This window comes from Equus przewalskii, chromosome 23, assembly GCF_037783145.1.
Source record: "Equus przewalskii isolate Varuska chromosome 23, EquPr2, whole genome shotgun sequence".
NCBI classification, from domain to species: domain Eukaryota; kingdom Metazoa; phylum Chordata; class Mammalia; order Perissodactyla; family Equidae; genus Equus; species Equus przewalskii.
The window spans coordinates 18392576-18417921 of NC_091853.1; the positions used below are offsets into that span (position 1 = coordinate 18392576).

The 25346-nt window shown below is 41.6% G+C and overlaps 1 long non-coding RNA gene across 1 annotated transcript; it reads left to right on the plus strand.

Annotated features, from left to right (window-relative positions):
- Positions 1-25218, plus strand: LOC139078865 (uncharacterized). The gene is made up of 5 exons (XR_011532016.1): positions 1-4400; positions 5120-5293; positions 5728-5956; positions 18558-20647; positions 21638-25218. It is a non-coding gene; the product is annotated as an uncharacterized lncRNA (long non-coding RNA).
- The last annotated feature ends 128 nt before the right edge of the window (positions 25219-25346 follow it).

Genomic DNA, 25346 nt, shown 5'->3' on the forward strand with positions numbered 1-25346 from the left:
GCCCTGGCTCAGTGCTTGCAACAGAGTAGGTGCCTAATAAGTGCTTGTTGAGTTAATAGAAAATAATTACAAATCTCTCAGAGACAGTTTATTCATAATAGTGAGTTGCGCAGGGCCGCCTACGCCTCTCCTGTAACTAAGTCTACCTTACATCCCAAGTGGCAAAACATACATCTTGTTTTATCAGGCAAACACTAATTATCACCTGCAGCACCCTGCTCCTGCTAGATAGTCCCCAAGTATGGAAATGCATTTGAGGCTTATCACTTAATCAGCACTAGTATGTGCTGGTACGATACTATCAGTTTTACTGATAGTGGAATTTTCCATTTAATGAAAGGACACCTATGAGTCTTGGAATGAGTGTTTTTGCCACTGGGCATCTCACACAGGGCACTGGAACCTGTTCTGAACTGCTATATGCATCCACAACTTTGTAAACCAGTCAATGGAATCAACGCACAAAGTGCTCTGCTGCTGCCTCTAGGAAAAGAATCTCAAAGTTCAAACTTTTTTTTTTTTGGTTTCAAAAATCTCATCTAAGGGAGTCAGTTATATGTATGCTTTTATTATGACTGGAAATTTTGCTTCCAATTTCTGACCACCCATCTTTTGGAAATTTACTGCCACAGGCCCCCATATGTCTCTTTCCAAGTGGCAATCGAAGAGAATCCTCCTTTGCTCAGGAAATGTCAGTGATTCTGGAGATTTAGGTGTCAGCAGCATTTCCACAAACAGGATAAATATTTGACCTACGGTCTGAATTATCCTTGATGTAAAAATGGTTTTAGTGTCATGCTAACCCAACTATTTGAACCTCTAAGTCCAAATTTGTGACGTTTATAGAGCAGAAACCACCTGCATAATTTCTCATCAGAGTGGATGGATCCCTACATAGATCCATTGGAAGTGACACTGAGAAAATTTAGTCTTTTCCATTTCTCCCTTGAGAATAATCGAGAACCTTAATGACTAGGTAGTTTTGGGTGATAATTTTGCTCTTTTTTGCTTACTTAAACCATGTTCCTAAATATTAATAAACAGCAAGCATTTGCTCTGGCAAAGCACTGTGCTAGGAAGGAGACACGGACAATCGGACGCCGCTCTTAGGGAACTACTTACAATCTAGTTGAGGAGAAGGGACATTTGAAACAGCACAGACATCACAAGCATTGACAAGGCACATATGTGACAACTGTTTGAAGAATAAAAAGAGCTATATGAGTGTAAGATTTTAAGGCAAGATATAATGAATTACCAAGTTGTGACTTGAAGAAAGAGGAGGAAAAGGGGACAACGTAGGAAGGATATTCTCACGTAGGCTCTGGTGAGGAGACAGGAAAGCACCATGTGACTATGCTTAGAAAAGCGGTCAGTCTGCCTGTCTTGTATAAAACAAAGGTCCTGTCTGGAAAGGTGTCCGAAACATTAACGCATCAGCTCAGGACCTTCACACATGCGACTGCCTCTGCTTTTTGAAACATCCCCTCGCCTTTCCCCTAAATTTCCATCTGGCTGAGCTTTCTCACATTCAGGTTCCATCTTACACCTTACTTTCTCTCACCTGTATTCCTCAAACCGCTTACATGAAGCGGTTCTCTTGAACTGTCAACCAAGACTAACTTCCTTTAAATTTCAAACGTCCTTTCTCCTCAATTAGATTGTATGTACATTAATCTAGTTTTCTTCTTTTCACTACTTTTGAAACTAACCATCTAATGGCCAAATAAAATGGCCTCTTTGTGTTCTCATCCTCTTTGACCCCTTGCTGGTAGTCCTTGGTTTCAAGTTGACCCTCCTATCTAATCTGCTTTCCTGGTTCTCTTATTAACTCTAACAACACTTTTTGTTTGTTTCTTTCCTTCATTGACCCTGTTCTTCTAGCCACCCTCTGAACGTGGTATCAGCTAGGATTGTGTTTGGCTGTACATATTGGAAACCTTACAACAGTACTTAATGGATTGAAATTTGTTTGTATTAAGTGACAAGAAGTCCTGGGGCAGTTCTTTTCCACCTAGCAGGATATGTCTCAATTTTTTAAACTCTTTCCCCTCAAAATATAACACATGTAGAGATACGTGCATAAAATGTAATTATGCCAGTTATTGAATTATAGTATGAACACTGTGTAACTATCATCCAAGTCAAGAAATAAAATATGGTTAACATTCCCCAGAGACATTCCATGTACTCCATTCCAATCCCCAACCCCTGTCTCCACCCCCAAGATCAACACTCTCCTAATTTTTATGGTAGTTTCTTCCTTACATTTCCCTAAGGTTCTACCACCTCTATATTATTCCAAAGTATACTAACTACAGTTGATTTTTTCCCATTTCTGACCCTTTTATATATAGAATCATATAAAAATGTGTTTTTATGAGTTTTGTTTCTTTTGTTCAACATCGATTTATAAAGTTCATCCATATTGTTACATAAGGTATTCATTGCTATATGAATTCTATTGCATGAATATGCCAAAATTTATTAATCTATTCTACTCTTGATGAACATGTGGGTAGCTTGAGTTTTTGGATATTATGAATAAAGCTGATATGAACATTGTCATCTGTCTCCTAAGGCACATGTGCATGCATTTCTGTGGATATGTACATAGGGGTGGAATTGTTGTGCTTCATTTTTTTATTTGAAAAGAAAAGTCCTTTCCAGTGATGTGACAGAACCAAGTGGAGCACACCCAGTAGGACCCACAGAGTCACATCCCAAACAGATTCTGTGTCAGAGAAGGAGAGTCAAAGTGAGGCTGACCCACATGTGGGTGAGTCACAGTTGTCTGGCTCATTTGTTTGTTGAGAAAAGCAGCTGATCAGAAAGTGAGGAGGGGGTCAGTTAGATGCTAGTGGAGGAATTCCTCTACCCCTTGGGGATGCTGAGGGTGGAAGGAGAGGCTCAGGCTTGGCTCTATTTGGAGACCTCTTAGCTGTTTACCAAGTAAGCATCAGTGGTAATTTAGAGTCAGAAATTTGGGTGGGTGGTCATGGAACACTTCTCTCAGAGGGTGACGTTTGAAGAGAAACCTGAATCACGACAAAGATCCCATTATTTTGGGAAGAATATTCCAGTGAGGGAGGAGCACGTACAAAGGCCCTGAAATAAGGACACAAGACGGCCAGTGAGGCTGGAGTGCAGTGGGCAGGAGGGAAGTGGAGCATGATGCAAGATGGCGGAGGGGGACCAGAGACAGTGCTCCGAGGGCTTGTGGCTCATGGTAGGGAGTTAGTGGACATCAGCATAATGGAAGGGGCATTAAGTTGGACAGTGAGCTGATTTGGTTCATGTTTCAAAGAGATTGCTCTGGCTGGATTGTAGCTACAGCAAGAGTGGCGGTAGGAAGACCAGTGTGCCTTGGGGAGACACGGTGGTGGCTTGGACCAGGTGAAGTGAAGGGATAGGTTAGAGCTGAAGCGACTGAATGTGGAAGAGAAGTTGACTATGTTTTTGTGGTTTCCACATCAAGTGGACGGCAGTAGCATTGGCTGAGACAGGGAGGACAAAGGTAGGAATGATTTGGGGCAAGGGGAGGGGGAGTCAGTGGTAGAAAAAGAAATCCTGTTTTAGCCATGTCAACTTTGAGAAGTCTATTCGATATTCCCAGGAAGCATCCAGATACACGAATGTGGAGCTGAGAAGAAAGTTCTTTACAGACTGTGAGCAAATCTTTATATGTCTGGGCCCTATCACGTGACCTGGTACATGGTGGGCACTCAATACAAGTCTGACGAATGAATTTATTCAACAAATATTTGTGGAGCTATTACCCTGTGCCAGGCACTGTTCTAGGAGTTGGGGATACAGCAGCGAGCAAAACAGACAAAAATTCCTGCCTTCCTAAAACTTAAAATGAATGAATACATGCATGAATGGAATGCGTATCCAGAACTAGATATTTAATAAAGCATATTTTTTCTCTATGTCTTAAAAAAATCTTTGAAATCTGTCTCTATTTTATTTTTTCTCTCTGTCTTAAAAAATCTTTGAAAATATTAATTAAAAATTAATTCTCCAGCAGGATTAATTATAAGGATAACGTCTAGAGAGGCTTCATTATAATAACCCATTTTGCTTTCTTTTTCCCTTATTAACTCGATTTTCATTATCTTGACGTGCCTGAGACCTGTGTATCAGTTGGTGGTACTGTAATCGTGGTAGATGGGTGTTATTTACAGTTGCTTTGGAGTTGATTTCTAATTTTTCCCCTTGAAAAATGTTATTTACAAGTATGTTTTTGCTAGCCGGTGTGAAATGGCTCTGCGCCACATGGAGAAAGAGCAAAATGTCACTTCCGAGGTTTGTGACAAAATTTCGTGATAGATTCTTCGGGTGGAGTGAGAGGCCTTTCTCACTGCTGTGACACTGCTGCTGAGGTGGAAAAGCTGAAGGTAAAGTTCATGTGGTTTGGAGGAGGTGCCTGTAGTCCCATCTCTGTGCTGAATATTGTCCCCAGCAGTTTTGCATTATTTAATATTCTGTAAATGGAATAAGTGTCTTTTGAGCTTTCAGAGAGTTTGTACTTTAGAACAATCTGCATTGATTCCTTTTGCCCAGTGAGGTATCTATTAAATGATACAAATAATTAGTTTCAATGAATCATCTTTATGTATTTGGCTTCTTATATATTAAATATCAATGTTAATTTCCAGAGCAGATTATTCAGTTTCTACTCTGAGCCCTGCTCGACATGAAGCTAAAACATGGTGTTTTTTGGACCCAGGTTTTCACTGATAACAAAGAGGAAGGTCAGTAGCAGGTGGGTCGTCTTTTGCCTCATCAACAAGGTGGATGTTCTCAGAAAGTTCATTTTCAACCAGGATTTTCCTTTTTGATTGTCTTAATGAGGGAAAAGACAGCCTTTCTAAATGAAATACCCCCAATCTCACCAGAATTAGGAAAGGCAGATACCTAAAATTAAATTTTAAAAAGCCCGAACTTAAAAAGAAGATAGTTAACATGTTTGCATATTAAACGATGTGTTCCTTAATCTGCTACACATGCCTGCAAGAGACTTTATACATACTGACTTGGGAGAGCTTGAGGAAACTTTCACGAATGCACGTTTTGTGATTTAATACATGCTCTCTCCTTTTTCTCCCCCGTCCAGTGCACCTCCATTTGAATCTTTGGACTCCCTGCACCAACTTTCTCTCTAGATTAAGACCAGGAAGCTGGTTTACAGCCATCATAATCTGCAAAGAGGTCTCTGCCAGGGCAGCAAGCATCCATTTCTTTCTTCCAGTACATCAGACAGTGGACGGGAAAAGATGAGCTTTCAAAGGTAGGTAGGTTATAAAGGGCATTCTAGTCCATGCTAAAAATTTGGACTCATTTCCTGTAGATGATGGCAAATATTTGGAGGATTTTGGCGGAGGAGGAAGAGAATCAGATTCGTCTTTTAGAAATCTGACTGGAGCTAGTGGGGAGGAGGATGGTGGATGGGCATGAATCTGGGAGCTGGGGACCAGTCAGGAAGCTGCTGCAGGAGTTGACTATTTTCCACTCCCATCCCAGCTTTGTGTTGAGTGTTCTCTGGATACAGACTTAAATCTCTGCACTAGCGAACAGTTTGGAGTACAAAGAAGTTGCAGCAGTTGGCAGAAATAAAGCTAATTCATCATCTTCACTCTTTCCTGCCGTCCTGGTCCCATTTCTCCTCAAGATTGGTAGGGAGAAAACCTTCACTAATATTGCCTTTTTCTGTATTCTTTCCAGGGTCAGTTTTCTTCTACCATTACAAAGTTTAGTGCCTTAAAAAAAAAAAAAATCAACAGAACTGGGAAATCTCACTTTGGGAGACAGCCTGGCCCTTCTTCATAACCCGTTCCTCCAAGCAAACTTGATTTGCTTATTAAAATAGGCATGAAGAAGCTCTTCCGTGAAGCTTCCTTTTCCACCTGATGTGTACGAAGGTTTCAAGAACTTGGCTGCACTCCCCCAGCAGGTAAACTCTGCTCCCCACCCCAGACCCTACCCCTGCATAGCTGTTGGTGGCATCATAGGCTCCCTGGGGAGGACCCAGTGGGGCTTGGCCAGATGCCTGGGGTGTTGAGTCTTCCCTGAGGTCTGCTGGCTCCTTTCTTGGGATGGAAAAAAAATGGAATCCTTGGTGTAAGCAATTCTTAAGCATGTCTGTATCACTGGGAATTTGTCTTCTTATTTTAGGATTAAGTCTAATTTCAAGGTAAGTGTGAGGTGAGGAGAGAATACTTCAAGCCAGATTTCCTCACTAATCGATGCTTCAAGGAGGAAGAAAATTTGCCTAGGAGTCTAGTGAGCTGAGTTTTAAATGCACTCCATAACTAATTTAAATAAAAATTAAACAAAATTTTATAGAATATAATTTTTTTTAAGGATTTTAGTTTTCCTTTTTCCCTCCCAAGCCCCCTGGTACATAGTTGTATATTTTAGTTGTGGGTCCTTCTAGTTGTGGCATGTGGGATGCCCCCTCAGCATGGCTTGATGAGCAGTGCCGCGTCCGTGCCCAGGATCCAAACCAGCGAGACCCTGAGCCACCGAAGCAGAACGTGTGAACTTAACCACTCGGCCATGGGGCTGGCCCCTAGAATATAATTTTTATATTGATTTTGTAGCTGATTTCATTTATTTGATTTCTCCTTTGGTTTTTATATAGAGACATATCTCAGAAAATCTTCTCATCAACCTATCCACATCCATTACTTTTCTCTCCTCACAACGTCTCTAGCTTGAATGTCCTCAAGCTTTCTTTGACCACTCTTTTTAAAAAACGGCTTGAGATCTCATCTCATACACTGGAGTTCTTACCCCAGAACTGCCTCATATCTCTGAGGAGATGGACGGTGGGTGTATCAGTGAGCCCACCTTGCAGCCGGTAGTCTACATTAACAATGGAACATAGACTGCTCCTGACTTTGGAGCCAGACTGCCTAGGATTGAATCCTGATTCTGCCACTTCCTGTGTGACCTTGGTCAAGTTACTTAGCTTCTCTGTTCCTCAGTTTCCTCATCTTCAAAATAGAATAATTATTGCATCTGCCTCATAGGCTTGTTTTGAGGATTAAATGAGTCAATAACTTAAAGGGTTGTTAAGACAATTGAGTAAATTAATATGCATAAAAGCCTTAGCACAGTGCCTGGCATATAGTGAACATTATATAGGTGTTTATTATTCTTTGCACAGCTCATTTTTCCGTTGCTCACTGGCTCCTACCCTGTACAGTCTATCCTCTTGTTGCCGCCATGCCTTTTTCTGCACAATTTTGCCTCATGCCAAACACTAGCCTTCCTCCTTCGTTCTCCTGAAGGCATTGCACACATAAGGCTGTTGTGAGTAATAATAACATTTAATAATAACAGCTAACATTTACTGAGTGCTAACCGTGTGCCAGCACAGTCATTAGTACTTAACGTCTATTAGCTCATTTAATTCTCATACCACTTCTATGAGACAAGTATGATCATCCTCCTCTGTGTACAGATGAAGAAGCTGAGGCACAAATAGGTTAAATAACTTGTCCAAGATTAACCAGCTCGTAAAGAGTGAAGCTAGGTTTTCAAACATCGTTTCCTTACCATTCTTCTGGCCCTTCTACATACAGGGAAGTATCTTTTTTCTCTTCCTGTGATTGATGTCATTATACCATTCTTCTCATTTAGCAGGTCAAATTCCTTATCTATGCTAAAGGCGGTGGGCTGTAGAGGAAAGAGAGCAATTCTCTGTATGTAATGATGAGCTGAAGGAAATGTCTGGAATAGACTGAGCACCCCTGCATGCTGCGTAGTGTGAGGGCCTCCGCATATGTTCTCTCAGGGGATTCTTGTGACCACATTCTCTTATTATTATCGTCATTTTATAGGCGAGGGAGCTGAGCTTCAGGAAGCTAAAGTCTTGCCCTCACGTTACAGTGCTCATGAGCTGTGAAGATGAATTTGAGCCCGGGTCCCTCTGGCCCCAGAGTATTGCAGAGCATGCTCTTTTCACCATACCGTCTGTCTTCCTCAGAGCCAGCCCCGAGCCTTTATCTGTGCCATGAATTGGTTCAATCCACTGACTTTTCTTTTGGTAATCCTCTTCCTCTCTTTTAACCTCTGACTTAGCTCTTCTTTTAAACTGCTCCAATCATATGAACAAACATTTGGGTGTCTATGATGTTAACGTTAGGTAGGAGTAGCTAAATGGATTAAGGACGCTTGTTGAAACATTTAACCATATCGTTCCAAGTGGCAATAAATGTGACGCCAGTAAGCATCACTAAACTTTGTTCATCTCAATAACAGTCGATATTATAGTATTACAAGAGGTTAAAGTGCCGCGTCTCCCCCAGAGATGGTCGCCCTGGGTGGGAGGTGTGTGTGTTGCGTGTAGATATCATTTCTCATAAGGTTCTCCATGGAGTTTGACTATCAGGACCCTCTTTAGCTCAACTCAAAGCAGCCACCTTGTTGAGCTGTTTTGCCTGCTGCTCCAGGTTATTCTGTGTTTTAAGGGTTTGTACTACACTGTTTAAGACAATCTAGAGGCTTGAATTTTTTTACATAGCTGATCAGCTTAATTGCAAGGCCTTTACTGGATACGTGTTCATAATGTTGGTGATGGGGTGTTACTGGAGAACTCTGGATTGTCTACCTTTAAGCCACATATACTCACCTGTTGGGTTTCCAGAACCCACTGGTTGGCAATAGTCAGCTTCCAGAAACTGATGGATTGTAGTCATTATTTTTATGTTAATGTGCTCGAAAGGTGACTCTCTTTAAGCTTTTTGATTACTATGTGGAAAAAAGTGTCGAGACAAACTACTGTGCAATAAATTACCACAAATTTTCTATCTTAAAACAACACCCATTCATTATCTCACAATTCTGCGGATCAGAAGTCTGAGCAGGCTTGACTGGATTCTGTGCTCAGGGTCTCACAAGCCTGAAATCAAGGGTCATGAGAGATTGCACATGAGAAATATTTTCACCTCTCTTAGCGGTAGATTATATGACCATTTTAAGGACAATCCCATGACTTGATACTCATATCAGACAATTTAGCTACAGAGATTCGAGAGGATGAACATTTTGGGATTCCATTTAATTTGATACAACTGGGTTTCAGTATTTACTCAAGCAACATAATTTCTTCTCTTAATCAACCAGTGGACCATATTTTCCCTGATATTTATACATAGTGTGGGTATATTTTAGTCCAAGTTAAAGCACTGTATTGAGAGTCAGCATATCCAAATTGGGCTTTCAGCTCTGCCACTTGAGCACATTATTTTTCTTTGTCTCCATTTCTCCCTCTAAAGATGATATTGATGCTACTTTTTACTCCTTAAGTATATTTCATTTTGCAAAACGCATGCTCGGCAGAGGCCAAGCGGGTGGTACAGAACTTCTTAATCTCACTTTCTTTCTTCCGAAGCCAATGTTCGTCTTAGACCTTCACGCTGGGAGGAGTAACCTCTTTGCAGGGTGGTTGTGCATGCCTCACCCCTTCCTTCCATCAGCCCCTTGGTTACCTGGTACAATAACGTGTACAGTTGTACTATACCTTACAGTTCACAGAGGTCGTGTGACCCATTCAGTGTCTGCAATGGACTGGTTTATGTCCCCCCCACCCCAATTTATGTATTGAAATCCTAACCCCCAAGGTGATGGCATTAGGAGCGAGGGCCTTTGGGGGGTGATTAGGTGATTAGAAATTAGCACCCTTATAAAAGAGGCCCCAGAGAGAGCTCTCGCCTTGCTGCCATGTGAGGTTACAGTGAGAAGACTGCCATCAATGAGGAAGCGGGTTCTCACCAGACACAGAATCTGCAGGAGCTGTGATCTTGGACATCCCAGCCTCCAGAACTGTGAGAAATAAATTTCTGTTGTTTATAAGCCGCCCAGACTGTGGTATTCTCTTATACGAGTCCAAACAGACTAGGACAGTATTTTATTTGATTCTTTCCAAAATTCTGTGAGCTGGATATTGTTATTACTTTTATTTTACAGATGGGATGAGTAAGATTCATAAAATTAAGTGACTTGTTCAAGTTCACATAAGACACAGAGCCAGGACTGGCGCTCAGATTTCTGAGTTCATATCCAGTGTTGTTTCTTCCTCACCTCAGCTAAGCAATAAGAGGACAGGGAAGCATAGAAAGACCCAGTTGCATGTGAAAAACATTTCAGATAGGAGGAATGACTTCAACTTCTGGTCATTCTTTTTTCTTCTACTGTTTCAGCCCTAATTTTTGGCCTTTTTGGTTTTTCTTCTCATACATGTTTTCCCAGAATCCAAATCAGCATGTTGGCATTGTCCTGCATGACGGTCAATATCCACCCTGGGGCACAGCCATGTTTGGCATGGAAGAAAGTGACTGAGGGCAAAGGGCTATATATAATGTTGTCTCAATGTCAAAAGGAGTTGACCATTTCCGTACTGGCCTCAAATGTTTATAATTCACGTGCCTTAACTGAAGTCGAAAAAGGAAGGGAATTTTATTGTAGGATTTTTCAAGTACATGGAGTTCTTAAGGATTTGTGTCTGTAAGACTTCATGAATCTCCTTCACAGAACAATTAGCATAAGAAATTATGCACAAACTACAAATCAAGGAATTTACTCATCCTTAGCGCTCTTAGTTCCATACCTAATGCAATTATTCACATATCCATTAATTCCAGAAATAGTAAATTGAGTAGCAGTGTAGAATAGTAGATATGAGGTTGAAGCCAGGCTGCCTGAGTTAAAGTCCAGACGCTGATACTCACTCGCTCAGTGACCTTGGCAAATAACTCAATCTTTCTGTGCCTCATCTATATCAGAAGGACGATAACAGAACCTATCTCTTAGGGTTGTTGTGAAGATTGATGAATTATTAAATGTAAAACACTTGGAACAATGTCTCCCCGTGGTAGGTAGGATTTTTCAAATGGCCCTCAAAGATGTCCTGCCCTAAACCCAGAACCTGTGCTTGTGCTGAGACGTCACTCCCGTGATCATGTTATGTAGGCACAGTTGACCTTAGATAGGAAGATTATCTCATGCACCTAATCTAAAAACACTGGCCCCTTCCAAAGCAGAGAGATTTCCCCAGCAAATGGAGGAAGAGGAAGTCAGAGACATTCCAAGTGTGACAAGGGCTTGCTGTGCCATTGGTAGCTTTGACGATGGAGCGGGCCAAGTGAGAAGGAATGTGAGAGGCCTTAAGGAGCCAATAGAGCCCCCTGGCTGATGGCCAGCAGGGAAATGGGGACCTCAGTCCTACACCTGCAGGGAACTAAATTCGGCCAATAACGTGAATGAGCTTAGAAGTGGGATTCTTCCAAGAACCCGTCAATGACAGCTCAGCTGGCTGATATCTTGACTTCAGCCTTGGGAGACCCTGTGCAAAGAATCCGGTCAAGCATGCCTGGACTTCTGAGCTACAGAATTGTGAGATAGTGAATGGATATTGTTTTTAACCACTCAGCTTGTGGTAGTCAGTTACGTAGCAATAGGAAACGAATACAATTACATAGAAGTGCTTAGTAAATATTAGCTAATATTATTACATTTATTATTAAACATCTTCAGTGAATGATGTACTGTATGAGGCACTGGGGAAAAAACGTTGAACAAGATACAGTGCTGGCCCTCAGGGAGCTTAAAGTCAAGAGAATAAGCCGTTTCATTTTTTTCTGACATCCAGGCTCTATGAAGATCAACCGTTGTGCATCCTCTACACATTTCTTCTTTCCTTCCTTGCTTTGCTTCACTTCTTTTATCATAAATATTTATTTTTTAGTTTCTTTCATTTTTAGCCAGTGGCTAGACTGTGTTTAGCCACCAGCAGCAACTGTTTGCCATGAGAGAGTTGGGGCTGGGATTTATTGGTTGTCTCCTGTGCATAGCCGTTAGGAGGTCTGGGAAGCTCCTAGCGTTTGTGCTCGAATATTGTAAGTCATACAATGTGGATGTCTGTTTCTAACAAAGGATCTATATACTCCTTTATCTCTAGAATCCACCACCTGGTGTTCTCAACAGCCCTGAGCACAGAACAATTCCCAGTTTAATCAAACTGGAACACAAAAGGAGCAATGGGGGCCGCAGTGTGCTAGCCCCTTGAAGTTGTTCCAAGGGAAAGGGACCTTTTGTTACAGAGACAGCTCATTTTAGAGTTCAGTGGCCTGTGACACTTCCCCAGCTGGCAGCTCAGCGGGGCCCTTCTGCTGCTTTCCTACACTCAAAAGCCATTTTTGGTGGGCAGAACAGTGAAACTGTCATTAAGGGCTACTTGTTGGGAGGGTGGTGGGGGCAGAAGAAGAACCATAAGGAAACAGTGGTATTAATGAATGTGCTGGCAGTGGTTGTATGCTTTTTATTCAAATATGAGCTGTCTTCATTTTCTGAGTTTTTGCTTTATGATAAGGTTGATGGGTGTTTGTGTATATTTCCTGGAGGGAGTGGTGACAATATCATGGATTTTTTTTTTGACATTCATTTTAAAGCTCCTTGGACTGGAGCTGCAGTAGGGATGAAGAAGCTGTTCGTTGCCCATAATAATTTTGAAGCACCGAATCCCCTTCCTGAACTGGACACTAGTTCTTTCCTACTGAGATTTTCCAGAGGAAAGACGTGAAAAATTCCAAAAGCCATTCCAATATCAAAATAAATTTTACAGAAACTTAGGGCCGTAACTCTAGGAAGTGTCTCAGAGTCATCTGCTCTCACTCAGCCGAACTGCCCATGTGGCTGGAGTCTGCAGGAGCACAGCCCTGGGGGAGATCACCCAGCGTGTGAACAGCAGGAGCCTGGCGGCAGACAGAGTTGTGTTTACGTCATGATTCTGTCACTTCATGGCTATGTGATCTTGAGCAGATTATTTAGCTTCCCTAAGTCTCAGTTTCCTTACCTGATAATGGGGATAATAGTGTCTAATCTTCAGCGTAACTGTGAGGATTAAAGTAAATAACCAATGTCAAGTGACTCCTAGTAATTTCCATCCAGTAATACTTTAAAAGTGTTCATGGTATAAGTTGTTATAAGAAATGACTTGGGTGGATCCAGGTCTAGTGTGGAGAGGCTGAAGGATAGGAAGGAGGGAGGCCCTACGTCCAGCTGTTTACTTGATATCTGCTTTTGGGTGTCTAATAGGCATTTCAGACTTTACACGTTAAAAACCAAGGTCCTGACATTTCTCCTCAAACCTGCCCCCACTCTTTCCATCTCATTTATTGGCAACGCTTTCCAGTTACCTCCTTCCAGTCGTAATGGCCAAAACCTTTTCAATGGCATGCTTGATTCCTCTCTTTCTCTTACCTGTCAGGAAAATTCTTTTCACTCTACCTTCAAAATACGTCTAGAATCCAACCACTTCAGACCATCTCTGCTGTTTCTGACTTTGGTCCAAGTCATCAGCATTTTTCAATGCAGGAGTCAGATGATTCTGTTAAATATGTCTGACCAGACCACAGTTTGGCTCAAAACTCTGCAATGGGCTCCTTATGTCACTAAGAGTCAAAGACCTTATAATGGCCTATGACAGTGCTGCTGAAGTATGGTACATGGACGTGTGTCTGTTGGCAAACTGTTTGTCACTTGTCCATGAGGCGATTGTGCCAGATGTAAATCAACGATGTCGCTAAACACACTGTTTAATTTGCCTGACATTGTGCTTTTACAAGACTTTCTCAGTGCAGGAAGCAGTGCATTGATTTACATTCTGCTGCAAGCTCCTCATCTGCTGGTCTGATGCTTTTTCTGACTTCATCTCCCTGTAGCGGAGTCCCCCTGTCTTGCTCTGTTCTTAGTCATGCTGGCCTACTTATTATCCTTCAAACTCACCAGCTATGCTCCTGCCTCTGCACAAGCTACTCTCTCTGCCTGGGATGCTTCCCTCCACATGGCCAAGGCTTGTTTCCTCACCACCTTCAGGTCTTCACTCAGTTACCACTTCTTCAGTGATATCTTCCCTGACTACCCTCACATTCACCATCCCACCTTTCTGCTTTGTTTTTCTCTGCAGCCCTTATCACCTTTCAAAATGTAATGTAGTATAATTTACTTATTCATTTTTAAATGATCATCCTTGCTCCACTGGGGTGTAGACTACAGGAAATGAGGGACTTTTTAATATATTTTGTTTTCTGTTTTACCGCTGGCATCTAGAAAAGTGCTGGTAAGTAGTAAACACTAGAAAAATGTTTAGAGAATAAATGCGTGCATTTTACTTATTTACTTATTTATGAGGAAGCTTGGCCCTGAGCTAATAACTGTTGCCAATCTTCCTCTTTTTGCTTGAAGAAGATTGTCGCTGAGCTAACATCTGTGCCCGTCTTCCTCTATTTCATGTGGGATGTTGCCGCAGCATGGCTTGACGAGCGGTGCTAGGTCTGTGCCCGGGATCTGAACCTGCGAACCCTGGGCCACTGAAGTGAAGTGCACGAGCTTAACCACTATGCCACTGGGCCAGTCCCTGAATGCATTTTAAATTAAATAATTAGATGGTTTGCTAGAAGCTACATTTTTGTTTGTTTTATGGGACCATATTTTTAAAGCTTTACAAAAAATCGCCCAGATGTAGTAGGGTTTGAACCACGGGTCTGGCCTAAGTCAGGCTAGGATGGCACTTGGGATGTCCAGGAAGGCAGTTAAAAGACTCATGCAAATCAAAGTTTTGGTCAAACAGGCAGTATTGTCACTGAAATTTATGAGTACCGGTTTTTTTCTAGGTGCTCATTGTTATTGGTGTTATTATTACTGCCATTTTGCTAACTGTTAGGTGAAAATGATACCATCTAATTGCTTTAATTTGCTTTTCTTTAATCACAAATAAGGACGAAAATATTTTTGCTCCTTTTAATTTTGTTTAGTGGAGTGTCAGTATTCATTTGTCTTTTATTTAATGATTGGTTTTTAATTTTAACAATGCGTGTAAAAATTATTTATGTAAAGATACTAAACAACCCTACACTTTTGCTGCACGTATTTTTCTGTCAGATATTTATATTGTTTTATCTTTAAGGTTTTTATATTCAAAATTTTCAAATTTTATTTAGTTGAATACATTGGTTTTACATTTTTAATATCTCTTGCCACTTTTGGTTTAGAATTCAACCTTCCTTCAGACATTTAATTTCTACTTTATGACTTTTTATTTTGAAACAGTTTTTGATTTACACAAAAGTTGTGAATATAGTGTACAGAGTTCCTGTATACTCTTCATCCAGCTTCTACAAGTGTGAACATCCTGCACCACCATAGTAAAATTGCCAAAATGAAAAAATTAACCTTGGTAAAACACTATTAACTAAAGTAATGACTCTATTTGTATTTCACCAGCTTTCCACTAGTGTTCTGTTTCTGTTCCAGAATCTAATTCAGGATCCCACATCTCATCTCATTTAGTTGTCATGTCTCCTTAGTCCCATCTGTTCTGGAACAGTTCCTCAGTCTTTCCTGACATTGACACTTTTGAAAAGAACACCCCAGTTATTTTGTAGAATGTCCCTCTATTTGGGTTGTCTGAAGTTTCCTCGTGAGCAGTTTGCGGTTAGGTGTTTTTGGCAAGAATACACCAGAAGTAATATCAGTGCCCTTCGCAGTGAATCATAACATGGGAATCATGATGTCAGTGTGTCTTATTACTGGTGATGTTAACCTGGATCACTTGGTTAAGGTGTTATCTGCTGGGTTTCGCTTCTGCAAAGTTACTATTTTCCCCTTTGTAATTAGTAAATATCTTGAGGGAGATATTTTGAGACCTTGCAAATGTTTTATTTCTCCTCAAACTTCTGCCTGCTAATTTTAGCATCCATCTGTGGATCTCGTCTGCAGTAATCATTACTGTGGCGTTCTAATCGTGATTTCCTATTTCTCTTGTTTCTTCCACTTTCACTAATTGGAATTCTTCTGTGAGGAAGAGCTATCTCTTCTCCTCTATTTATTTATTCATTTCAGTGTGGACTCATGGATATTTATCTTATTCTATGGGTTATAATCCAACACAATTATGATTTGTTTTGCTGCTCAAATGGCTCTAGCTCAGTACCATTGGCTTATTTCTACACACCTTCATCCTTTAAAAAACAATTTATTTAATTTTTTTTTTCCTCCCTCTAATTGTACTCTAAAAGCATGTCTGTTTCTGTTGGGTAGGTAGGGGGAGGTGGATGTAGGGTTGGAAAGAGTCTAAAGTGGAAAGAGGCTGAAGTGTCCTGTTGGGTCTTGCGGCCTTCCAGGACTTCCTTGGGGTGGAAGGAACCTTGGACACAGGGCAGCTGAGTGCCCTGAGTCATGTGGTTGTTGCTGTTTAAATTATTTGCTGTGAGCAGGGTCCTGAGTGTTGCCTTGATTCCAGCTGTGGACAACAACAGGCCTAACACGTCATCTCAATGTCTCTGGAATTAATACCTGATAGAAGAGAGAGGAATCCCAGCTTCTCATTTCCAGTCCAGTACTATTTCTGTGTTCTCGAAAAAGCTTAAGGCTGACTGTGGCACTTCTGAGGATATACCATCTGGTTGTCTCTCAGCTCTGTGGATTTTGAAACACGAGGAAAGACGGAAAGAGTGGTAGCTCCTTGGGCGTGTGTAAACTTTATGAAAGTGATAATTTCATTCCTATTTTCATTGGGGAAGGCAGTGATGCTGCCAAGTAATGAGTGCTTGATGCCTCAGATAAAATGGGTGTCTGTGTTAAGAATCTCGGTGTTGAATTGCCCTCTTGGCATCCCAGCCCTCAGCTGCTTTCTTCTAGTGGTCACCTGATACATCTGGCTGAACAACTTCTAATCCCTGTGCTCTCGTCCGTGACTAACCAGTGCTTCTCTTGCTGGCTTAGTCTTCAGGGATCACAGGACAGCTTGGCTTCTTCCTTCCTCAGGCAATGTACTGTTGATGCCAGCCATGGGGGACTTCATGTAACGCAATACAGACACTTGGAATCGCTGAGTCACTTCATAGTGATGTCCGTGCCCGTGAATGTGAGAGAGCAGTGTGGAAGTCAAACAGACTATAAGGACATTACCAGACTTTTAAGACACTCTAGGTTTTCCCACATTTCTGTTAAATGTTTTTCCATGTAATGGATTCAGGTTAAGTCAAGAAGAATTTTCTCATACTAACAATTGAGATACGTACATGAGATATTCCTTATGCGATTATATTTGTGAAAGTAGCTTAGATCAAATGAATAGCCCTTCAATTCTTTCTTGCTATATAGATTCTTTTCTCTATTATTTTCTCTTTTGGCAGTCTATCCATAATTTGAAAGATAAATTTAATTGTACAGTAGTTTTAGATGGATATGCCATCAGTTTGAACTGGTGACAAATAGTCCCAATCTGACAGTTTAGACTCTCTCTCAAGACTAAATGTGCAAGGCTAAGAGAAGCTCTGATGCCCCTGGCAGGCAGAGAGCATGGAGTGCTGGACAGGTGAGCTGTTAAACTCTCTTATCTCTAGTTGTTTATCTTTGAGTCCTCGTTTTCTAAAAAGAAGAATTCTAAACTTGAATCCCGATTGTCTAAAAAAGTTTATTCTTTCAAAATATATTTACTAAGCCAGATTTTACTAAATCTTCAAAATTTGCTATGTATTTTATACTTACAGCACATCTCAATTGAACTAGCTACATGTTAAATATTGAACAGCCTCTATGATTAGTGGCTACTGGACTGGGCAATGCAGGTTTACCAACACCCTGTACGTCATCACACAAGTAAATATTTAGATTATAATGGTAACAAGCACTTGGGGAGACTTTGGGAATGCTGAAGGTGAGAAGTGAGGCATGAGTTGGAGTTAGCCAGAAAGAAGGGAGAATATTCCAGGCAAAGGAACAGTCTGTGTCATGACTTTGAGTTGAAAGGAGTGAAAAGGAGGCCAGTAGGCTCAAATTTGTGAGTGACAGAAAAATGATGGAACTAAGAACAGAGAGAGAGAAATCTAGTTTTAGAGGAAGATAAATTTGGTTTTAAGATGTTGACTTTCAGGTGCAAAAGATAGCGATATGGGATAGGAAAATGGGAGGGAGGAAGAACTGGAGATTTAGCCTGCAGAGTTGATGGAGCTGGCAAGTTACATCTTTTGTTGAAGTCCTAACGTCTAGACTTCTTTTCAGGGGCCACTCGTTAGGTGGGCTGGAGACCACAATGGGGAGGAAGGGGGGCAAGTTAGTTAAATAGATCAGGAGGGGGAAGAGGTAGAGAGTGAGTACAGACTCTGTCCTAGAGAGGGCCAAAGGTCATGAAGGAGAGACTAAACTCAATGGTGAATTCTTGGGGCCAAGAGGAAAAGGAATGGAAGATTAAGTCAAAGAGGTAGAAGCCTGGAGAGGTGGAATGAAGTCAGGAAGCAGGAATAAGAAGGGGAGGCATCAAAGTCAGCAGGTCAAAGGTGAGTGATGAACAGTAGCTTTCTTTAGTTGTCTGCCAGCAGCATGGTGGATGATGGGTAGGCCAGGTTTAAAGTAAAGGGTCCAATAGACACTTTATTAGTATTATTTTTTTAAAGATTGGCACCTGAGCTAACAACTGTTGCCAATCTTTTTTTTTTTTTTTTCTGCTTTATCTTCCCCAACCCCCCTTACATAGTTATTTATCTTAGTTGCAGGTCCTTCTAGTTGTGGGATGTGGGACGCCGCCTCAATGTGGCCTAACTAGTGGTGCCATGTCCGCGCCCAGGATCCGAACCCGGGGCCGCCGCAGCAGAATGTATGAACTTAACCACTCGGCCATGGAGCCAGCCCCCCAATAGGCACTTTAAACAACTATCACGTTACCAACACGTCTACCCACTGACGGTTTCAGAGGACATGAGCCAGAGACTGAAGAGGCCCTCTAAGCGCCACAGTATGCTTCTAAGCCTGCAGAGAAACCTTCCCTGTTTGGTCACTGTGGGAAACCTGCTCCAACTGTTACCTCCCATGCTCTGACAATCTGGCAAGCAAGGTGTCTGCTGCTCTCAGCAAATCTTAAAGAGATGGTGGTGACGAAAACTGATATTTATCTTTCAGATGGTGAAGTCTCTCCTCTACCTGTCACCAGGAGAAGGCAGGGCATTCCTAGGTCACCAGGCCTTTGGTCAACAACCACTAATTTTAAAGCTTGAATTCTATCATGATTCACTTACAGCTTGCTGTGTCCATGCTGAGATCCCATGAAGAAGCCTGGTCCATAAGCTCCCGGAATTTGTGTTTTCCACCCTCTCACCTGGAATGCTGAAACAGCAAAGTCTTCTCTTGGCGGCCGTGAGAGAATGCGGCAGTTGGTGAGATGGGCACTGAGCCTATTTGAAGACCCAGTTGCAAGCTGGGCACTGACTGCAAATGCTGCAATTAAAAGCAAAACAAAACAAAACCATCCTACAGACCAAATGCCTTTTAGCAGGGAAAAAGCTGTGCTGTGTTAAAATAATGGGATGGTGTTTTTCTGCGGGGGTGATCCTGGTTTCCAAGAACGGGTGATATTTGTGAAGATCGTAATGTCTATTCTCCAGGTCTTAGCTCTGATAGTACTCTCTCCTCCTCCTCACTGAAAGTTAAGAATGAAGGGGGCATGAATAATCAGGGGTAACAATGTACGGGATAGAGTAATCATAAACGAAGACTGGAAGAGTAATTTTTAATCTAGGCTTGTCAAAATAACTGTGTCTACATTTACTGATTATGTTGATTAAACAATGATTAAGGGTTGTGCTAAATCATGCTGGAACAATGCAGACTTAAAAAAATTTTTAGTAAATTAAGAGAAACTGTGATTAGGTCTTTGATTGTAAGCCATCCTCTTGGATGACAGTGCATTCAGGACTTCTGTGAATGGGAAAGGAGAGAGAAGGGAGAGGTGGTGGAGGAGGTGGGAAGCTGCACAGGACCAGATCATTCAGGGCCTGAAGGTCATTACTAGGAGGTGGGATTGTATTCTAAGTGTAATAAGAAGTTGGGGGGTGTGTTTTACACTGGGGAGTGTTCACAAGATCTGATTTGTGCTTTTAGAAGCTTACTCTGGCTGCCCTGGGGTACAGCCATATTGGATCCAGAGGGAGAATGAAGATCCCATTCTCATTCTGGTCAGGTAGCTGGCGAAAGGCCTGATTCCCAAGTGACGCTGGCAACAAATGGAAACAACTCAGGCATGAAAGCAGCAGGACAGCACTGTGGCAAGAGGTTTCCACCGTGCTCATTTCTTCCCGACTTGCTAATGCAGCCAGAATCAAAGGAAATCTAACATGTAAAAAGACTATTTTGAAGTTTTATTTAAAGACAAGCCATGCTTAGGAACAGGTTTGAAAAACTTAAAAATGTGATGATAAATGTCAGGCTTGCCATGCTTAGGCGGCTGGCACGCAACTATGCTGAACAGACTCCCAACCGAAGGTTCCCTTGCAGGCTTCTCAATACTGCTTCTCAAGGCTAAGCCCACCCTGAAGAGGAGTCAAAAGGGACTTGGCTCCAGAAGGACCATCTGGGGTTTGAAGTCCACCCCTCTCCCTCCCCATTGAGGCAGACTTCCTCCACTTCTGGGCCACGCCCCTTTCATCCAGGGGGTCGGCATCTCTTCCCCTGTAGCCCCGCCTCTTCGAGGCGTGGATGCACTGTGCCCTTTTGCAGTTCACTGTGCAGATGGCAGACAGGCAGCTCATCTCTGTCAGCTGATTTTCAGTGTGAACTTTCTTTATTATGGAGAGGAGATTTCAAGGTACAGATTACATGCAATCCTTCTTATCCTCCTTTGTTTGGAGTCAGTTAGTGATTAAGAAGTCCCTCATTTTGCCCCTCTGCCTTAGCTGAAGGAAGCCAGGGTGCACGCTGGTAACCCCTCTGCATGTGTCTGCCTAACTGACCTCTTCCTTTCTGTTCCATCCTGGGTTCCGCCCTCCAGAGCTGGACTGGAGCAGTTCTGCTGACCTGTTTGTGCTTCTGAGCTTTCTGGAGAAGCAAAGTCCATTTAGGTGTGGCCATAGGCTTATCTCTTTAGCTGCAGGCTGGGGTGACTTTTCTTGAAGCTGTGTGAACCTCTAGGCTGTTAGCAGGCTCTTGATTTTGCCCTCAGGCCTGGCCAGGCTCACATTTTCTTTGCCACAGTCTCCCTGGCCTGTCCTGCTCGCTTGTGTCTCCTGTCTCAATGCGCACAATCTCTTCTCTAGCAAGGCCTTAGCTTTCTAGTCTGGCTTTCTCTGTTGAACCTCATCCCTCTTTACAAGACTCATCATGTAACCTTCTAGACACAGGTTAGCATGCCCTTTCCTGTCATTTTTTACCTCTTGAGCCCTGGGACTTGATAAATGTGAAACAAACTTCCTCTCATGTCATATCCCAGGGCCTCTATGCAATAAATTTTATAACTTTAATAGATTTTGGAAATTCAACTCAGTTATTTTAAAGGTCATCTCTGTGGAGTTTTATTAATTAAATTTCTTTTAAAGTTTTTTGAAAAGTTAATATTTCTGTTTCAAAATTTCTCCCTCTATATGCAACTTTCTAAGTATCGGGACCCCCTGAATTTATTAACCTATCTCTCTAAAAATCTATTGCTTTTCTTAAAGAGTATTGTGCTATGTATATCTAAAGTGAAATGGTTTTTATAAAAAGCACTCAGAATATTTTTAAATGTACATTTTGGACTTTAAGCTGGGATGCGTCAAATCTTTTTGCACTTAAAAGTAATTATAGTTCTAATTTTTAAAAGAGGTAAACTCTAGGGCTGGCCCCGTGGCCGAGTGGTTAAGTTCGCGTGCTCCGCTGCAGGCGGCCCAGTGTTTCGTCGGTTCAAATCCTGGGCGCGGACATGGCACTGCTCGTCAGACCACGCTGAGGCAGCATCCCACATGCCACAACTAGAGGAACCCACAACGAAGAATACACAGCTATGTACCGGGGGGCTTTGGGGAGAAAAAGGAAAAAATAAAATCTTTAAAAAAAAAAAAAAAGAGGTAAACTCTAATAATTATGTCCCTGTGTGCATTAGTAAAAATGGGTATTTCTATTCTTATGGAGCAAAGGTTCACTGGAATTGCCTCTTCGCCCAGCATTCTGGCTTGGTTGGAGGGCGTGAGGAAGGATTAGGGTCCCGGGGAAGAGTCTAGCCTTCACTGTTTCACAAATGCAGGCTTAATGGGCCGGTTAGAGGAAGAATCAGCGTTTGCCTTGAATCCGGCTTAGGTCAAGTTTTGGGACTTACAGTGACTTCTTGGAACTTAGGGCAACTCACTGACCATTCTTGGACCTTTTTTCCCCAGTTGTAAATTCCCTTGTGGCTTAATTATATATGAAAATGTAAACATACAAGAGTCACTAAGCAGCCTATGACGAGATCAAATTGCCTGTGAATTCTCGACTGGCCTTTTGTTAGATTACACATTAGTATTTCCTGGTAGTGGACGATGAAGTAGGTGTTCATAACCTTTTGAGACTCGAACAGAAAAGCGTTGGCATAAAATCCAGTATTCATTGGCTTTGAAGGGGACCCACGTGGACAGCCTCTTCCTTCTCGTCCCTGCTCCTGACTTAGAAAAGCAGGTGCCTTCACAGTGATCTTCGAGTCTTTGTGGAATCCCATAGCTGCACTCTTTGCTTCACCTTAATCTATGGCTTTTAATGATTTATGCATCACCGGAGCCTATTATGAGAGTCTTTTCTTCTTAAAAAATTAAGAACAAAAGGGAATACAGTTCAGAGGTATCATCTTTTTTCTTTCTCTCTATTTGTATTCCTCCCACTATTTCCATTAAGATGATTTTTAAAAATTTATACAAGCACTCCATGTTCACTGTGGAAAAATTAGAAAATATAGAATAGCAAAAGAAAAAAAATTTACCCCCAATTCCACCATGTGGAGGTGACGAATTGAGTTTACAGCAATGTTCTGTTGGGATGCACACCAGCCTCTGTGAACACTTCCCGGGGCTGCTGTCTACGTGGGTCGCTGTATAAAACTTACTCTCACCAGAACCAGGGAGACAAACTGTTCCTGAGACTAAGTATAGAAGGAGAATGCGAAAGTGGTAACACCACAGTGTGATGCGCAACTGGTGCCAAGGAAAGATGGCACTGGATGCGTGTTTGCCATCCTGTGGACCCACTCGGCTTTGTGAGGACAGAGGAGGTCCCCGCAGGGCAGTAGACAGTTTGGCTCAAACAGATTCGAACTGCAGAAGGACAAACTGAAGAGTATGGGATTACGGTGGGGTGGCTTAGTGCTTTTTTCTTTAAAAAGTCTTTGAATTCTTTTAAGTGTCTGGCCTCATGATGAAAGGAACATTTTTTGAAATAACTCTGAGCTCTACTACTACTTATTAAATTAGCAAAAAGTTAGTTACAATGGCAAAATCCAACGCGAATGGAGGTGTGGGAAAATAGATATATTCATATGTTGCTAGGTGATATTTAAATGGTTCCAGTGATTCTGGAGTGTACTTTGTCTGATTATGATAAGAGCAATAAAACTAATTTTGTGCCCTTTTACTCAGTTATCACTGATATTATGGGATATAGCTTGAGAAAATAATCAAAAAAAAGAAAGCAATTTATATAAAGACAGTTATAGTTTGTTGACCTTTTTAGGTTTTTTTGGAAGGTTAGCCCTGAGCTAACATCTGCCACCAATCCTCCTCTTTTTTGCTGAGGAAGACTGGCCCGGGCTAACATCCATGCCCATTGTCTTCTGCTTTATATGTAGGATGCCTGCCACAGCATGGCTTGACGAGCAGTGTGTAGGTCCGCACCTGGGATCCGAACCGGTGAATCCCAGGCCACCAAAGAGGAATGTGCCACTGGGCTGTCCCACGGGGCCTGCCCCGAAACAAGACAGTTATAGTTTAAATTATAGGTAATCATGAAAAGCATAGTCAAGAGACTCACCTTCTATTTTATCATCATCAGAAATGTGTTGTATCCACTCAGGAGAGCTCTTCTAAGTATCGAAGTTGTTGACTGGTGGCTGAGCCTACAGCTGTAGGAGAGAAGTCCCTTCTGTTGGAGTGGAAGCCTCTTTTGTGAAGTGGATTGTATGGGTAGACCATACAATCAGTGACTTTCTGTACAGAATAAGCTGCTTGTGGATTTCCTTTATTCCTGCCAAATTTCCTAATATATACAGTAATGTTGGTTGGGAAGATAATGGAATACAAAATTACAGGAATCTAAGAGGACATCTTGTTAAGCTCACTAGCTGAGACAGGTACATGCTCTAAGGACATAGGTGGACGCCTGGTCATCGCTTGATCAATTAATTACCTCTTGGGGCAATTTGTTAGAAGCTCCATTATTTAGAAAGTTCTTCCTATGTTAAAACAAAGTCAACCTACTTGCTATTTCTGCCTGTTAATTCCATTTCAGCCTTCTGAGGACTTATAGAATAAACCTGGTTTCCCTCTAAGTCTTCTTTTTCTCCCCAGGCTGAAAAGCCTTAGCTCTTTCAGACTCTCCTCAGATGTTCAACACATGGTTATTTTTCTTTGGAAGTGTTCCAGGTTGTTGATGTTCTCCTTAAAGCACTGCGGAAGAAATGACAATACCCTGGGTGCAGTAACAGCGCAATGGAGGCCTACAGGATAGTTCATTCTTGACAACCTACTTTTGTGAATATTAAGACCTCATTAGCTTTTATCCGTGCCATTTACCCATATTGCATGTGTATACAACTAAAACTCCTTAGTATTTTCATTTCTGTGGCTGTTCGAGTTCTTCTCCTCTATCCGACAGAATTGCTTATTTGAATCTGAGTACAGTTCTTCATTTATTTGTATATGTATAATCTTTTTGATGAAGAGTAATTTAGATACAGTAACAAGCATTAATCTGAATTTTTGCATATATAAGTGTCCATCTAATTACCATCTAGATCAACATAGAATTTTCCCAGCAACCCAGAAGGTTCTCTCACGCCCCCTCATAGTCAGCAGCTCCCCAAATGCAACCACCATTCTGACCTCTCTTACCATAGATTAATTGTGCCTGTTTGAACTTTGTATAATTGAAATCATGCAATTCCAATTCTCACATTGGTGTCCATGAGATTTATTTATATTGTTGACAGAGGCAGAAGCTCATTTTTTTTTTTTTTTTTGCTATGTAGCATTCCATGGTATGAATTATACCACAATTTATTTGTCTATGTAATGGTTTGGCTATTTTGAATAAAGCTACCATAACAATTCTGGTACATGTCTTTTGGAAGATATAAGTACTCATATTTGTTGGTGACATACTCAGGAGTAGAATTATTGGGTCATGGGGTATATACATGTTTTGCTTAGTACATACTGCTGATTTTCCAAAGTTGTTGTTTCAGTTTATATTCTCACCAGTGATGTATAGAGTTCCAGTTCTCCATATCTTCTCCAGTACCAGTTATCATTGTCTTTCTAATTTTAGTCATTTTAAAGAGATATATGGTG